The sequence below is a fragment of the Ictidomys tridecemlineatus genome, chromosome Y (assembly GCF_052094955.1).
Source record: "Ictidomys tridecemlineatus isolate mIctTri1 chromosome Y, mIctTri1.hap1, whole genome shotgun sequence".
In the NCBI taxonomy this organism is placed as follows: Eukaryota; Metazoa; Chordata; class Mammalia; order Rodentia; family Sciuridae; genus Ictidomys; species Ictidomys tridecemlineatus.
In genome coordinates, this window is record NC_135494.1 from 15,717,462 (window position 1) to 15,736,309 (window position 18,848).

Below are 18,848 nucleotides of genomic sequence, written 5' to 3' on the forward strand. Positions count from 1 at the left end.
GTTTCTGAGACTGCTTATATTTTAATATTTACAGCTATATTTTGAATTAATATTACATAACTGAAGTTATGAATGTTCACTCTTTCAGAATTTACCAGGCAGTCATCATTCACCTGCTTTCTTCTGAATGTTATAGGATGGGAAAAACTACAACTAAGAATTACTGTTTTTAAAAAAGAATTACCTTTAAAGTTACTATTTGTAGTTTATTTGCTGCTCAATTTAAGTTTTTATAGTTGTCATATATAGGATAATGGGACATAATTTAATACTGCTTCTTTTCTGGGTAGCAAGGCTGAGAGGATGCTTTATTTAAAGTCATATTTTCCATTGTATTTTTTAAAAGTATGATGTATATTAACTATTTCTCAAAATACTTGCCTGTTTCCTCTGTAGATTTGATAATGGGCTGCATTAAAAGTAAAGAAAACAAAAGTCCAGCTATTAAATATAGAACTGAAAACACTCCAGAGCCTGTCAGTACAAGTGTCAGCCATTATGGAGCAGAGCACACTGCAGTGGCACCATCATCTTCAGCAAAAGGAACTTTGGTTAATTTTAGCAATCTTTCCATAACACCATTTGGAGGATCCTCAGGGGTGACTCCTTTAGGAGGAGCATCTTCCTCATTCTCAGTGGTGCCAAGTTCATATCCTACTGGTTTAACAGGTGAAATTTAAATGGATAATTATGTTGCCTGTTTGAGAACATAACCTTGGGCAGTACATACTTATGGTCTATTTGCTAAGAAAAATATCTTACTGGAGGACTTTTAAAAATTGTATATGTGAAAATTCAATATCTAACATAAAAATTAAAGTCAATATATATATATATGGTTCTGGGAAATTTGGTGACAGTTTGATAGGGTTATACTTTTAATTATTTCATTAATTTACCAGTAATTATTAAGCAATTAATATGTGGCAGGCACTGGGAAAATGAAGATTAAAAACATACATTCCTCTTCCAAGAATCTTATAACTTCTCAGGATTAGAAAGTGCTAACTAGTATTAAAGTAATCCAGTAGTTACTTAATAAGTGTTAATTATTTGGCATTACAGTCACGATAATGCAGTATTTCTATCAGATACTATGATTTATAAAAGAAAAATCCTGAGGCTCAGAAAAATTTTTCCCCCAGAGATTATAAGCATAAGAGCTTGGATTCAGTGTCATACTGCAGGCCTCCCATTTTTACATTATCATATCTTTTCAGAGAACAGCAAGAAGAGATAGTTGACAATCTTCCATGGATACAGAATGTCCTAAAAAAGTAGATTTTAAAAACTTGAAAAAGAGAAAATGAGCTCTTACATTACATGAGGGCTCCCGCATCAGGATGCTTTTCCCTTGAAATAACAAAGCACAGGTAGCTAAAGCAAAGAAGATGAACTTCAAGATTCATTTGTGTGGCAGTTCCATGATATCAACAGGATTTGGGTTTATTTCATCTGTTTCCTGTTTATCCTTAGGCATAAACAGCTACCAGCATCAAATGGAGTAACATATGTCCTTATTTTTTAAAAAAATATTTATTTATTTATTTATGTATCTTTTAGTTTTAGGTGGACACATTATTTTGTTTTTATGTGGTGCTGAGGATCAAACCTGTGCCTTATGCATGCTAGGTGAGCACTCTGCCACTGAGCCACAACCCTAGCCCTAACATATGTCCTTATTAACAGCCTGTGGGGGCAAAGGAGAAATCTCTGTCACAAGCATGGATTATAAATTTGTCTCCTCAGTTTGTTCACCTCTGAACCAATAATAGTGAGGACTGCCATACACTGATTCTGTTAGACAACATTTGGAGAATATTGGACATCACCACAATCACAGTCCTAATTCCAGCGTTCTGACTGCAAATATTTCAATAATCTATGGCCATGATGATATTTCTGTCATTAGTAAAAAGTTTAACTTATTTTCAGGATTATTTGTTTTTGAAAGTTACTAATTCAAAATGATTAAAATAAATTTTAATACTTAAAAGACATACTTTAGTTACTTTAAATTTTTATTGATGTGCATAATGGACATGGTGGTGCACACCTGTAATCCAAACAACTGTGTAGGCTGCGGCAGGAAGATCACAAGTTTGAGGCCAACTATGGCAATTTAGAGAGACCTTTTTTCAAAATAAAAAGGGCTATGACTGGGGATGTAGCTTAGTGGTAGAACTACAATCTGGGTGCAATCTCCAGTACTGAAGAAAAAGAAAAAGTATTTATTCATATGAAATACCCCATTCAAAGATGTTCACTTATTAACTCTTGTAAAAAACAGAGTGTCTTTGCATATAGGTATAAGAGATGGGCAAGACAAACAAGGCTTCTCTCCTGATAGAGTTTACCTAATAATGTTGACTGAACAATAATTAGTGAACAAACAACTAAATAAGTTGAGATCAGTATTTCTTAATTCTATGAAGGAACTAGCAAGAATAATTGGTAATGATCCTGTAGTTGATCAGGGAAAGCCTCCTTGAGAAGAAATCATTTTAACTGATATTTGATTGATGAGAATGAACTATCTGCAGACCTCAGGAAAGAGCAGAATTTCTAGGAAGAGGGAATAACAAACACAAAGTTCAAGAGAAACAAATGGACTGGAAAGTTTTTAAGAACTGGAGGGAAGAACAATGTAGGCAGAGAGGAGAGTTGTATGATGTGATATTGATGTTAGGATACCACTATTACTTAGTACTACATAGACTCTAGTAAGGAGTTTGGATTTTTTCTGAAGCTGGGAAGAAGCTCATCAAGATTATATGTAAAGGATTTTGCATAATGGAATTTTCTTTTAAAAAAACTCATTCTTGCTGCTCTGTGGAGAAGTAGATTAATTAGCCAGTACTCATAGCCCCAGCAGTCCCAGTAAGAAATGACATGGATTGGGATTTAGGGGGCAGCAGTGGAAATGGAAAATAGATAAATGAAATATTATAGATGTAGAACTGGTAGTATTAGTAGTAGAATTGGCTCAAGTTATTACCTGACTTGATTCTAGTGCTATTTGCTTAAATAGAGAGGATTTGGGTAAATACAGGTTAGAGAAGAAAAATCAAGAGCTTCATTTTGTACATGTTTTAAATGGTTATTACACATTCAGTAGTGATGTCAAAAAGCAGTTGGTACATGACTAAAACTTGGGATAGAAGCCAGATGAATGAACTTTGGTTTGCTATTATTTTATATTTAGAGACGGTAGATTTTATACTGCTTTTTACATTTTGTATTTAGAGACAGTACGTTTTATACTGCTTTCTACATTTCATATTTTTGCTTAGTCTGTAATTTTACTAACTGCCTTTCTTCCTACCATTAAAAAAAATCTATTGATGGATGGATGTAAACTAACCATTGATATTTGCCAAGTCAGCGGAATTACATTGAGTAAAATATATACATATTGAAATTAAGAATATGTTGGAAGAGAGCTCAGTGATAGAGCATTTGCCTTTCTTGTGCGATGCCCTTGCTTGTGCGATGCCCTTGCTTGTGCGATGCCTTGCTTGATCTCTAGCACTGAAAAAAATAATTAAAAAAGAATAAGTTCAAATCTATAGTACAATCTAGTGACCATAACTAATAACAACGTATTGTAGTCTTCAAATTTGCTGAGAAATTTTAAGTTTTCTCACCAAAAAAAAAGAAATATGTGAAGCAATGCATATGTGAATTAACTTGATTTAACCATTTCACAGAGTATTCATGTTTCAAAACATTGTGTCATATGTAATAAATATATACAATAAAAACGAATTATATATTATGGGAAGTTTAGCCAGAATACCTGTCTGAAATAATTTTAAGCACTGACAAGTCATGCATATTGTATACATTTGTTCTATTGTTATTTGTTTTGCTTACATATAATAGTTTGGCTGTTCAGTGTGCTCTTCTCTTAAGCATCTGCACATGTTGCTAAATATGAGTTATTTTTGGAATTTATACTTTATAATTCATATCGGCCATGCCATTAAACTTCCACGACAAACCCAACAGTTTTATTTTTAAGGTAAGTATATAGTAAGTTAATCTTACTAAAACCCTAGTGTTTAGTATTAATGATTATGGATGTAAATGTTCACCTGTTGTTTATAAGAAGTTGAGAAGATTAATGTCAGTAGTCTATAGTGCTCCAGTAGTGTTCTTCCTTCCAAAGAATTGGTTCGAAATTTGACTGTCTTTTCAAGCCAGAGGCATTGGTTCAGAATCAAAATTAAATTTTTTTCCGAGTCTATAGAGTTTTAGAATATGTAAACTACAGTGATTTTGTGGAAGGTCTTAAGAGAACATCTCATTATTTAAACTCCAGCTGCTTAGAGCCCCAACTTTTAGAAGCCCCAATTGTCTAAAAATAGATTTTGAAAACTAAAGAGAAAAAATAAGATTTTTGCTGGCAATATTTTTTTATTTCTCTTTTGTTTCATTTTATCTATATAATTTACCTTGGTCTTTTTTTCCTTTGCTAGGTGGTGTTACTATATTTGTGGCCTTATATGATTATGAAGCTAGAACTACAGAAGATCTTTCATTTAAGAAGGGTGAAAGATTTCAAATAATTAACAATACGTATGTGTTGAGTATTCTGAGAGGGAGAAATACAGACAGACTCTTGTTCTATACATTAAAACTTATAAGCTAGTTTATGATCTGGAGATAAGCATGACAGGGTATGAATCTCTGACCTCTGTGCTGGATAGATTTAGTTCCTTGAGACACGTGACATAATACTGCCTATAGAAGTTACTACTTCTACAAATTGTACTGCTGTGGTTCAGCCATAAAGAGTAGAGATTTAAGAATGAAGAGTTGTAGCTAATAAAAATTTTTTTTTAAATGAAGAGTTACTGAGGGGGCATATGCAAATATATTACTTTAAAAATCTTTTATAAAGAAAATTCTTTGTTCCTATTTAAGTATCCAGATGATTTAAAGATATTTTCTTTTTTCTAAAAAACAAAGCCAAAAAGTTGAATAAGGAACTTTTGTACTCCCAAATGGACCAAATTAAGTTGCTTTTTCCTTATGTAACTCTCAAGACTTTCTGTCATTTAGTGATCCACATAGAAAATTTGATCCTTGTTTTGGAAAACCAGCCCATAATTTCATTAGCAAGCATAACAATCACTTATAACTTCTTGAAATATATACTTATAGTCCCTTTGATTCCAGTCATGTTTCCCTCTATCCTTGTTTCCATCTGTTACCAGTTATTGTTCCAGAATGTAAAATACGATCATGACTGACTTGCTTTAAAGCAAGTCAAAAAAAAAAAAAAAACATGAGTAGCCATGGTTCCCTGAGGATTTATTATGTGTTTCTTCAAATCCTTTTTAACTCTACCAATCAGCCATACTGTAGTAGGTGGAATTTTCTAAGTACACTAGAGTTTCTTGCCCTTTCCATGCCTTCACACATACTACTTTTTTCTGGAGTGACTGTTTCTCCATTCCCCTCCTTCTCTCCCTTTTTCTGTCACTTCCTTTGTGCTGGGGATTGAACCCAGGGCCTCCTGTATATTAGACAAGTGTTCTAACATTTATGCTCTACAACCCATGTCCTGCTATATTGTTTCTATTAGGTATTAACATAGCACCTTATGCAGACTTCAGTCCCAGCTCCCAGAGAACTTTTAATTTGTCACTTAGCTTGTCATTCTTTTAGGTTAGTAGTTCTCAACCTGGGGCAAAATTACCTGGGAGATATTTGGCAATGGCTGGAAATATTTTTGGTTGTCATCAGGGTGTTGCTACTGTCATCTATGAAGTAGAGGCCAGTGATATTGGTAAACATCCTACTATGCATGCAGTAAAGATTTATCAAATCCAAAATGTCAGTATTATTGAGGCTGCAAAACCCCACTCTAGACTGAGTTATTTAAATTTAAGGACTGTCTTTTTACCTTTTTTCCACACATCCTGAGTGGCATCTATCACTCAGTAGGTATTCGGTTCATATGAATCATGATTGCTTATCAGGATCAAATACAATTCTATTTGTATGTTTCAAAATAATTAACGTACTAGAAAACCAAAAACCAAATGTACGAGTTTGTAAATGTTTGAATTACCAAAGGGCTTTCCATTTCAGTTTTTGAGAGCAAAATCAATGAATATTTTTAAAATTTTGGTATAAAAAATACATTTAATCTTTTTTTTTTAATTTTTTTTTTTTTGGTCAATGGTGCCTCACACATGCTAGGCAAGCACTCTGCCACTGAGCCACAACCCTATCCCTACACTTAATTTTAAGTAGTGAATGTCATGTACATCATCCTTATTAGAGACTAATATTTGTTCTTTTCATATTACTTTTGTAACAGTCAAGGTTTTTATACCACAAACCATATAGTTCTCATATTCTGAATTATGACTTAATTTGAGTATATTGAATTATTTTTAGATAACATTTTTCTAGAAATTGAGCTTTTTATTATTGTTTATTTTTAATTGCTTTTCTATAAGGAGTGCTCAGGCCTCATAATTTTTTTTTCTAAAATGACTAAAACAAGAACATTATAATTTTGTGTACTGTTAAAAAGAAAAGCATTCAACAACAACAAAGAACTATTGATAAGTGCTAAAACATAGATTAACCTTGAAAAAAATATATGCTGAGTGAAAAGCCAGTCACAAAAGACCACATAAATCATTCCATTTATATGAAATGCCCACAATATTCATATCCATAGAGATGGACAGCAGTTAAGTGGTTGCCAATAGTGGAAGGGGTTGGAGGTGATTACTCATAAGTATTGGGGTTCTTTTTGTGGTAGTAAAAATATTCTAAAATTTATTATGAAATGGCTATACAGCTCTATGAATATATTAAAAACCACTAAGTTTGTACCTTAAATTGGGGAGTATTATGGTAAGCAAATTATCTCAAGCTCTTAAGAAATTCAGACAAAGATGAATAATTTGAAAGTTTATTCAAAACTACTTAGTTCAGTATAGTTTATTGTCTTAGGTTGAAAGAATTGTGAAGAGGAATAAAAGATACTATAATTGAATTTTTAGTGTATGGTGTTTGGGGCTTTTGTTGTTGATGTATTGTAGTAGTATGTAATTATACTTTTGCTTAGTCTTAATTTCTTTAATTCATTTAACTTATTTTTAAAATGTTGTTCTTTTACAATGTTGAGTTTAATTCTTGATCAAGTGAATGCATAAGTAGAAAAATGGAAGTTATATCTCTCATTTACTTGAAATAAGAAAGTGCAATATATTATACATTATAGTAATTGTTGTTTTATGTGTTTCAGGGAAGGAGACTGGTGGTAAGCAAGATCAATTGCTACAGGAAAGAATGGTTACATCCCTAGCAATTATGTAGCGCCTGCAGATTCCATTCAAGCAGAAGAGTATGGCAGTACTTCATATTTTATTGATTATTTTGATTTTTAAAATGTTTTAATGCACATTATACTTAGCCACAATTTTACACACACACAATTACATACCAGTCTTAATACAGCTAATGTATCATTAATAGATGTTACTTGAGAATTCATAATTAATGCTGTAGTATCTGCTTAGATTGGTATCCTGAGTAAATCTTAATCATATTTTAATGCCTTGTCTTTTTCCTTTAGTTTTCCACTTAGTTTTTAAAATTATCTAGTCCTTTTCATATTCTGCAGACTTTCTTCAAAATTTACCTCAGAGAGGAGATTGTTTCAGTGTTTAACTACTTGATTTAGGTATTTGCATTGTGGTTATGTAGGACAGTATCCTTGTCTTCTACAAAGCATACACTGAAGTATTTAGGGTAATGATTCAGCATTTTGGCAACATTCAGTCAGTTCAAAGGGGAAAAAAGATGTAAACACATGCACCCAACATATAAAGGAAGGTGGGAAATAAAGAATATAACAAAGTAAAATATTAACAGCTGGGGAACTTGGGAGTTCTGTGTACTATTCTTACAACTTCTAAAATGTTAGAAGTCAGTTTCAATAACATATTACTTTTTTGGTCCAACTAGTTGTTCTGGAATCCATAAATAATAACCTCTTTTTCATATTACAACAGTTAACACAGCGTCTTGCATATAGCAAGGGGTTATCAATACTTGTTTGTTTTATTAACATTTGCCTCAATTACTATTTTTACTACAACATTTGTTACTTTTGTTCTTTTGCCTTCTTCACTGTTCTGTGAGTCTTTTCATAGCAAAGATTGTCATTTTTATTCATTAAACTTTATTAAATCAAACTCATATGAAATTAGAGTTCCTCATAATTTGAATATTATATACTTAGATCTTATCAATACAGGTGATCACATGTTATCAGAGAACAACTTCTGTTCTTCCTACCTGTATGTGTCACTGACAGAAAAGATCTGTTATTCTGTCTTTCTCCATTTGCTGTTTCCATGACTGCCAGGTAGAGTTCCAGTGACATGTTGAGTAGTCAGTACATGGAAATACTATCAGATATTTTAACAGTGATATTTGTAAATTCTTATTTAATAAATAAAAATTTATGTTTTACTATATCCTAAGCATGTTCTGTAGCTATTCTTTGTCAGCTCTCCTATCCTATTTCACTCTTATTTATTTATGAATATAATTTTTCTGACCTTCAAACCTTCCCAACTCAAAACATCATTAATATTTTTTTTCTAGATGGTATTTTGGCAAAATGGGGAGAAAAGATGCTGAAAGATTACTTTTGAATCCTGGCAATCAACGAGGTATATTCTTAGTAAGAGAAAGTGAAACCACTAAAGGTATGATTACTGTTATATTAATATAAAATTTTGTTTGTCCAGTATTTTAAGAAAGAGATAATAAGCATTTATTTTCTTCCTCCCAGGTGCTTATTTCCTCTCTATTTGTGATTGAGATAAAGTAAGGGGTGACAATGTGAAACACTACAAAATTAGAAAACTTGACAATGATGGCTACTATATAACAACCAGAGCACAATTTGACACTCTGCAGAAATTGGTGAAACACTACACAGCTAAAAATTATTTCCTCATGCTCTGTTGTATGAGAACAAAATTCATGTCCTCATCTCTCTTAAGGGTTAACATACTACTACTTTATACACAGTATGTGCCCAGTGTATGTTAATATTCTAGTTTTAAAATGAGAACAGGTAGTTCTTAGTATCTGAATTGGGTTATTGGATAGTGTGCTAAAATTAGACTGTTGTTGAAATTTTTATATCTTACAAGCATAATTTTTACAGTGGAGTTCCATTTCATAATGTACAAATACATTTTGAGGCTGGGTGCAGTGGCACATGCCTTAAATCCCAGCAGTTACAGAGACTGAGACCAGGAGGATAGTTGGTCCAAAGCCAGCCTCAGCCAAAAGCAAGGCATTAAACAACTCAGTGAGACCCTGTCTCTAAATAAAATAAAAAATATGGTGTGTCTCAGTGGTTGAGTGTCCCTGAGTTCAATGCCCAGTACCCCCTCCCCCAAAATATATTATGGAAATAAATGAAAAACATAAAAGAAAATATTTTATTTATAAACACAGGTAAGTAGCTAAAGCTAAACACTTTGACACAAAAAGCTGTATCACATATCCTCTTGGATTACCTTCCCCTTCAGCGGCTGATCTCCTAAGATTTCCTAGAATATAAACCCAATAAAATATGGTCTGAAGGTATATTTTTCTTAGAAGATTAACCTGTGGCAACTATAGATATTCTTGTCTTTCAAAGATTTTGGAAATATTCAACTGTGGAGTCTTATGTCTCAGAATTTTTCATTATCAATTCATTATGTAAATGCATCTAAGTCTTTAAATTATTAGTACTGGAGGAGGGAAAGTTTCCATGGTAATATCTTCTTCAATGACAGGTAACTATAAACTGAGTCTACCAAGTCAATCAGCAGTCTTGACATCAATCAAATATGTTACCAAGCAGTGCCAACACATAATTGCCCTTGCTAGAATAGAAAATTTGTGTGGTTGGTAACCATTCTTGATGAGAATGGGAGGAAACATGTCTCATTTACAATAAGAAAGACTGTATGAGAAAGATGCACAGATCAAGCCATTATAAATCTAAAGTTCCTTACATTGTGGCTCTCTTATTCAAAATTCAGTTAACTAAGTGAATTTTTTCCTGCTGGGAACAGTGGTGTGCATAACTGTAATCCCCATGGCTTGGGAGGCTGAGGCAGGAGGATTGCTGGTTTAAAGCCACCCTCAGCAATTTATTATGGCCTTAAGCAATTTAGCAAGATCTTGTTTCAGAATATAAAAGGGCTAGGGATGTGACTCAGTGGTAAAGTGCTGGGTTCAATCTCCAGGAAAAAAACAACAACAAAAAAGAAATAACAACTAATAAAAGCATTCTCTTAGGGATCAAATAAATCCCATTTATTAAATCAGAAATTTGGAGGTAGAAAGACCTGGCTTTGAATCCCATCACTTATTAACTGTGGGACCTTGAGAAAGTTTCCTAAATTTTCCAAGCCTCATTTTTATGAGCAATTTATAAAGAGCCAAATTAACATAATAGCTAGAGCATAAGTATTCAGTAAACAATAACATAAAAATATATTTAACAAAATGTTTCACTTCTTATATGTGGGTTTTTTTTTACTTCTTTTAAACAACTTCCTTTTTGTTTTTAGAGAAAAACTTATGACAGTTTTTCTATAATTTATGAGCCCTTTTTAAGCATTTATATACTCTGTAGCTTAATTTTTATACATAATTCATTTTACATTGTAGTTTTATTCATTTATCTAGAACATGCTGATGGTTTACGCCACTAGTTAACAACCGTGTGTCCAACTGTGAAACCCCAGACTCAAGGTCTAGCAAAGGATGCTTGGGAAATCCCTCGAGAATCTTTGCGACTAGAGGTTAAACTAGGACAAGGATGTTTTGGTGAAGTATGGATGGGTAAGAAGCCTGAATTTTTGGTTTTTGTCAATTTTTAGCCACAGATTAAAGTGCCGCAATTTTATTACAAAAATATATATATAATATTAAATATGTAATATAATTGCTATTCATTGAAATTTGTTCTAAAATCCCTTAAAATATTGATTAAAATAGTAAGAGGTATTGTTTCTCTAGGAACATAGAATGGAACCACAAAAGTAGCAATCAAAACACTAAAACCAGGTACAATGATGCCAGAAGCTTTTCTTCAAGAAGCTCAGATAATGAAAAAAATTAAGACATGATAGATAAACTTGTTCCACTCTATGCTGTTGTTTCTGAAGAACCAATTTACATTATCACTGAATTTATGTCAAAAGGTAAGTGTATATTAGTATCTTTTGGAATATTCATGTTGGTGACTTTTTTACAAAAGAATCATTCATTTCAGTTTTTATAAAAATGGAGTCTTATTGCATAGTACTTTCTAATTTATGATTATTTTTGGAAGCATTTGAAAAGAGAAATGGGACATTTTGGTTTTGTTTTTGTTGTTTGCTAGTCTGGGGATTGAACTCGGGAATGCTCTACCACTAGAGTTATATTACCAGCACCCCCCACACACACACCCTTTTTTTAAATTTTCTTTCTTTCTCTGTCTGTCTCTCTCTCTCTTTTTTTTTAATTGAGACAGGGTTTCCCTAGGTTGTCCAGGCTGGCCTTGAACTTGCCATCCTCCTGTCTTAGCCTCCCAAATTGCTAGGATTACAGGCATGTGCCACCATGCCCAAAAAAATGTGACACTTTGTTAATGAAATAGTGGTTAGTTCCAGTTATTCCGGAGGATTTACAAAGTTTTAAATGATGCCTAGGCAGTTTGAATTTATTTTGAAAGTAGGTGTTTTATTTTTAACTATGTTTTTTAGTTGTAGATGGACACTCAGCACCACATAAAAATAAATGAAAGTAGATTTGACTGAAGAAAAAAACAAAATATACAACAAAATATACAAACTGAGTTAAAATGAGAAAATCAGAATGATATTCAGGTAGTACTGAAGCAAAGAAAAAAGGTAAAATTAAAGGAAATTTGTTTTAATGTAAACACAGTCTGTATACTCAGGACTCCTAGAAACTTCTTTTCTCCACTACTGTCAACTGCAGTTTCTCCATCTTTCAAACACAGACCACAAGGTGAGATCTTCTGTAACAGAGCTAGTTATGGCCAAGAAAAAGAGAAAAGAAAGTTGATGTTCTTTCCTCTTCATCCCTAGGCTACTGATGCTTTAGAGGAAGGACGAGTAAATCTGCAAGTATGCTTACTGGCTCAATTTTTACCCATTTGAATTTGATCTTTTTTTTTTCTTTTAAGTTGTAGATGGACACAATATTTTTATTTTATTTATGTATGTTCGTGTGGTGCTGAGGATCGAACAAAGTGCCTCACATGTGCTAGCAAGCACTCTACCACTAAGCCATAACCCCAGCCCTTGATCTATTTTTTAAGTTATTTTATTTTTTTACTCTCTTGAATCAAACTAAATAACTGCACAGGTTATGTTACCCTCTCCATAGTCTACCTTGTCCAATGTTATAGTTCCCTCTAGTGGTAACAAGGGCAACAACAAGATACATATTTACTATAGGATTTTTTTTTTCTCAAAAGGGACTGAAACAAACTGACATAGCCTGTTAATTGATAGTCAAAACATACCTAAACCCAATAATTCATGGCTCTCTTTGGGAAGAGTTTCTACTGTAAACAGCTTCCTTTTCAAAGAGTACTCTGATTGAACTAGAAGACAAAGGAGAAAGGGATAAGGAAGAAATTTAAATCAAGACATTGCTAACAAAAGAAATATAATGGAAGTAAAGCTAATGGTTCACTTATCTCTGTATTACTTTAAAAATTATTTAATTTTGAGAACATGTTAGAATTCTGTGTTGTCAGATATCTAGTTTAGGATTATTTCTAGGTAAGAGGTTAAGAATACAAGATAACAAAAGTCCTTTCTAGTTTTGAAACTCAGAAATTCCCCATTTTGGTTTTTAGCTTAGCAGTTGGCCCCTATAATACATCCAGACTCATTGCCTTATGTGCTCCAGTGTAAACCCACTGTTTTGGACAGATAGATTTTTTTTCATTCCTTGCTTCCATTACTTGGAATTTCTTTTCCCTATCTCCTGGCCATTTGTTACATTCAGTTGTAATTTCTCTTTGTCTCCTTGAGCTTGGAGCCATTCCTCTGACTTTCTGTTTCACAGCATTGTTGTTTAAGAAAACAATCCAATTTTATGTTTTATAAAATAAATCTTAGTTTGGATTTGTCTGATGGTTTCTCTTTATTAAATTGAAGCATGTGTATGTTTTTAACTAGTGATAGAGAGAGGCAACAAATAGACATTTCTTCCTGGCTTTTCACTTTGCTGTATTCATAGTATTTTGCTTTTCCATTATAATTTCTGCTAAAATTAAGAGACATTGGTCAAGCCAGCACTTCCACAGAAGCTCATTTAGTTATAACCATATCTGAATTCTTGAATCATATTGATTTAAAATGTTATATTTTTTGAGGGCTGTGGCTGTGGCTCAGTGATAGAGTGTTTGCCTGGTACATGTGAGGCTTTGGGTTCGATCCTCAGAACCACATAAAAATAATAAAATAAAGTCCATCAACAACCGAAAAAGTATTTTTTAAAAAATATATTTTGGGATATAAAACTTAGAATCTTGATCAAAGCAGGAAAGAATGACACCAATTTGATGACATTTTCTGTAGGGAAATGGAAAATGGTACATTTTTCCTTTTTTTCATGTGTTATAAAGAGAATAAATTTCAGTTTAGGGGTCTTTTCTAGAATCTTTGAGGTAATTATTCAGAAATTTCAAAACGACAAAAGAAACTTTTTTTAAAATAAAAAGTTGAGAAATTTTGTTAGAGTTTGGTTATTTGGGGGTAGAGGAATATTTATGTCAATCTTAATGTAAAATCTACTTATTTTCCATGGATATTTCACTGTCTCTTACAGGAAGTTTATTAGATTTCCTTAAGAAAGAAGATGGAAAATATTTGAAGCTTCCACAGCTGGTCAATATGGCTGCTCAGGTATTTGCATATAGATATATCAACTTGAATTGAAAGTTAACATTTAAAATGTAGAATAATCTTACCTAAATAATATGGTTTATGTAGAAAAGTAAAGGTATTTTAAAACAGAAAGGAACGTTGGAGATAATCTAGCATGAGCTCCTACTATTACAAATAATATAGTATCTAAAGACTAGAGGGATTTAAAATTTACAAAACTTGTTCATAGCAGAACATATTAAAACTAGCTATGGAACTCCCAGTTCAGTGCTATCCCATATATTATGACCCTTTAGAAAGCATTTTCACAGATACAAAATCTATTTATATTTCAACAGATAAATCTGAGAAAATTAAAATGGCTGGGCATGGTAGCTCATGTCTGTAATTTCGGTAACTCCCAAGGCCGAGGCAGGAAGATTACAAGATCCAGGCCAGCCTTAGCAATTAAGTGAACCTCTCAGAAACTTAGTGAGACCCAGTCTCAAAATGAATAAATTAAAAAGATTCAGGGAATGTAGCTCAGTGGTAAATTGCCCTGGGTTAAATCTCCAGTACAAAAAAAAGGAAGAAAATTAAAATGAATGATTAGTCTTCCAAAGAAAATATTAGAAATCTAAAATGTATGCTGAATTTTTTATTTACTATGGTCCTAAACAAAAATTAAAATGGCAATATGCTGTTAAGAATGAGTTTTTTGAGCTGGGGTTATGGCTCAACGTTAGAGTGCTTGCCTAGCACGTGCAAGGCCCTGGGTTCAATCCTAAGCACCACATAAAAATAAATAAATAAAGATACTGTGTCCATCTACAACTTAAAAAAAAAGTAAAAAACATCTAAATATCATGCTCCTTACCAAAAAAATATATATTAAAAAAAAAAGAATGAGTCTCTTTAGGCTAGACAGACTAGACAGAGTAGTACACACATAATCCCATTGAATCAGGAGGCCAAGGCAGGAAGATCACAAGTTTAAAGCCAACCTCAAAAGCTTAGGGAAACCCAATCTCAAAATAAAAGGGTCTAGGGATTGTAGCTCAATGGTTAATATGCACTCCTAGATTCAGTCCCTGGACCCCCCCCAAAAAAATCTTTTTTAATTCTTCTGAATTTTTTGTTTTATTAAAGTGTAATGTTTCTATTCAGATATATTATAGGTGTTTGAAGGGCCTTTATTGAACTCAGTTGACATAACTGGTAATGCAGCTTTTACTTCTCAGTGAGCTTCCACATGGCCACAGAATCTGGCAGTTTAGAGGAACTTTATACAGAGGAACTATACATATAACACTGGCATATGCCAGGCCTTGAGGTCAAAATTCTAGATACTCTGTGTTAGGGTATCTGAACCTTTTTTTTTTTTTTAAGTCAGGTACATGTTTTAGGTTTTAGGAGCCATATACAATCTCTGTCAGACCCCATCCTCCTCCTCTTTACAATTCTTTAAAAATAGAAAAACCATTTTTAGTTCTCAGGCAATATAAAAAGAGTTTGCAGGCCACGTTAGGCAGCAAGTTCATTTACTGTTTTCCACCTGTGCTTACAGGACATCTTAGGCTGTGCCTGATGCGAACTTTGATAGACTTTTATCCAAAAGTTCTAAATAACCCTGTGACTTATCTTTTCTCCCAACTACTGACACAGGAAGACATTAGGACATTTAGCTGCTAATGGTTACTAGATACACTAAGTGGTGCCCTCAAAAAAGGTGTTAGATTTTTGGTGGGTTTTTTGGTGGTTGTGCTGGGGATGTGTCCAATTTTTAAAAGCTGGATTTAGCCTGCTTTTTTATTATAGTGTTTTCTATTTTACCTACTAGCTCCTAAGTAATATGCCTGTTACTGTCATCTCCTTTTGAGATATATGATTTTCCAGTGATCTATTAAACATTAACAAAAATTATCTTCTCCCTAGTTCCTTCTGCATCATGTTTTGTATGTATCTGTTTTTTCCTTTCCAAGATTGCTGATGGTATGGCATATATTGAAAGAATGAACTATATTCACCGAGATCTTCGACCTGCTAATATTCTTGTATGAGAAAATCTTGTGTGTAAAATAGCAGATTTTGATTTAGCAAGATTAATTGAAGACAATGAATACACGGCAAGACAAGGTAAGAGTACTTTTATTTAAATGCTTGTAATCTATTGTCCTTTGTTTTTTTCTCACTTAAAACTCTTTTCAATATGCAGTTTTATAGAGTAAGAATAATTACAGGTCCATCAGCAACCCACACAGGACTCTTAGATCCCCACCCATGCAGGAAACCTGGTGGTAACTGTCCCACAGGATGCTCAGCCATCACTCCTGTGTAGACTCCCATTATCAATGTGGGCTCCCCCAGTGTCACTATAGGAACACTACAATCACTGCCATAGCTCCATACATGTGGTAGCCTGCACCTGGGGACACTGGACAGGGTCTGTAGATAGCTGCCAGTACATCTAGATCTCTGAACATGCCACCGAATGCCACTACCAGGCCAGACACAACCAACACCCTATCTCTGAAAGCAGTTGCCTCCAATTTGGGACACATTTGATGCCATCTTTAATAAGGGCAACTCCTAGCTTGGGACACAGGCTGGGGCCTAGAAGCAATATCAAGGTACCTAGAATCCCAAAATCTCCCCTCTCCCAAGCAGCTGCTAACCCCGCACAGTGCTTGCAGCCACACAGCAGGTCCATAGCTTACAGAGCCTGGTACTGCTCTGTTCAACATCTCTCTCTCCACAACAGGGAAGCAGTCCCCAGGGCACAGCCCATAAGATCTCTGGAGAGAGGAGATTATGATTGGGAAGTAGAAAGGGGCAAATGAAAAAGAGTCCAGAGACTAAATTAGAGGCCAGGAATTGTGAGGTCTCCAGGTGGGCCCAAGATGAGATCCTTGGGGTGCAGTCTCCCATGTGGATTGACAAGTGCTACACCATTTCCAGGAACTCCATCCCAAGACCAACCCTCCCACCCTAATAACCTTCACCATGCTGAAGGTGGAGACACCAGTAAACAACCCCAACTTGTAGAAGAGAAAAGAAGCAGAAAAGATACTACTGAAGTCCAACAAAACAATCCTGTATCTTCTTTTTAGATTTTTTTTCTCTTTTCTCTCTTCTCCCACGTTTACATCCCCAACATTTGTAAAACAAAAAACTTTTCATAGATTAGGCTACTGATATCTGGAAGGTCTGATTACTATATTACAGTTCTATTGTATATTCTTTTATCTCCTATTTCTACATTATTCATTTCTTATTTTTTATGTTTTGTGTTTTGTATTCCCTCTACTGTCTTCCCACTAACTTGTCTCCCCCAAAACACTTTCTCTTTTCTCCTGCTACTATTCAACTTCTTTTCATTACTCTTTAACTCTTGCTAAGATCTAATAACTCCATATCCTAACCTCCCACCTTCTTAACATCTCAATCTATACTTCACTCCTGGTTCTTTGTCCATCACAGGAAATTGTAGACCTATTTGCAAACCTATTGTTTATGTTGTAGATAATGATTGAACTTGCCATTTCTGTATATTGTTACAAAGCCAGAAACATCTTAATAGCAGCTATTTGGTTTAAGGCTGCATAATTTTTGTATTGGGATCTGTGAATATTGATCTCCCCCTTAAAGGGGAGGTATTGGAGGAAATTAGGGACACTACAATCCTCCATAGTAAATAATGTGACTCCTTGAAAAAACAGAGCTGGAAGGGAAGATGAACATGAGAAACCAAGGGAAAAGTGTGCCCCAAACAAAAATGCTACATTATGGGAATCCATGACCACAACAGCAGGAGAAATAATAGAGAAGGAGCTGAGGAGGTACATAATTAAAATGTTCTATGAATTAAAATATTAAATAAGAGATCAAATACAGGCAGCAAAAGATATTTTTGACAAAGATCTAAATAACCAAATATAAGAAGCAAAAGATTACTTCAATGGGAGATAGAAGTTCTGGAAAAAAAATAAACAGAAATCATTTAAATGAAGGAAATAATAAACCACATTAAAAACTCAATAGGAAGCATCTCCAACAGAATAGATAACTTAGAACACTGAACTTCAGACAATGAAGACAAAGTATACAATCTTGAAAATAAAGTTGACCACAGTGAAGATGGTAAGAAACCATGAACACAACATTCAAGAATTATGGGATAATATGAAAAGACCAGACAGAGCTGCCCCATGTGCCTGCAGGATAGGCGGACCTGTGACCCACCAGCAGAACAGGTCCAGCAGCCTGCTGAGGGGCAGGCCTGCTCCCTCCCCCAGTGCCTGCAAGGTAGGTGGGACTGTGATCACTGGTATATCAGGCCCAGCGGCCTGCTGAGGGGCAGACCCGCCCCCTCCCCCCGCACCTGCAAGGTAAGCGGACCTGCGACCCACCGGCAGGTCAGGCCCAGCAACCTGCAGAGTGACAGAGCTGCCCCACGTGCCGCAGGATAGGTGGACCTGCGACCAACCGGCAGAGCAGACCTAGTGGCCCGCCAGCGTGGTAGACAGATCACCCCAATTGGAGGAGGATCACAGCTACTACCTGCTTTGCAAGGGAGATTTTTCAACTATACAAGAGCAATATAAATAAATAGAGGGAAATTTTCAAAAACAAACAGTTTTACCAAGCAGAAAGAAATGCGAGCAGTATGAAAAGACAAGGAACGAAAGGACCACAAGCAATGCAGGTCAACTCAACTCTAGAAGAAGTAATAGCTACAACAGATGGAATGTCAGATAAAGAATTCAAGATTTACATGCTTCAGATGATCTGGAGTCTCAAGGAAGACATGAGATAGCAAAATCAGACAATGAAAGATCACTTTGACAATGAATTACATAAACAAATCCAAGAAGCAAAAGATCAATTACACAGGGAGATAGAGGT

At 34.3% G+C, this 18,848-nt stretch overlaps 1 pseudogene; it reads left to right on the top strand.

The window, feature by feature from the left end:
• The first annotated feature begins 396 nt into the window (after positions 1-396).
• Positions 397-17,476, top strand: LOC144371879 (tyrosine-protein kinase Yes-like; annotated as a pseudogene).
• Positions 17,477-18,848: the final 1,372 nt, after the last annotated feature.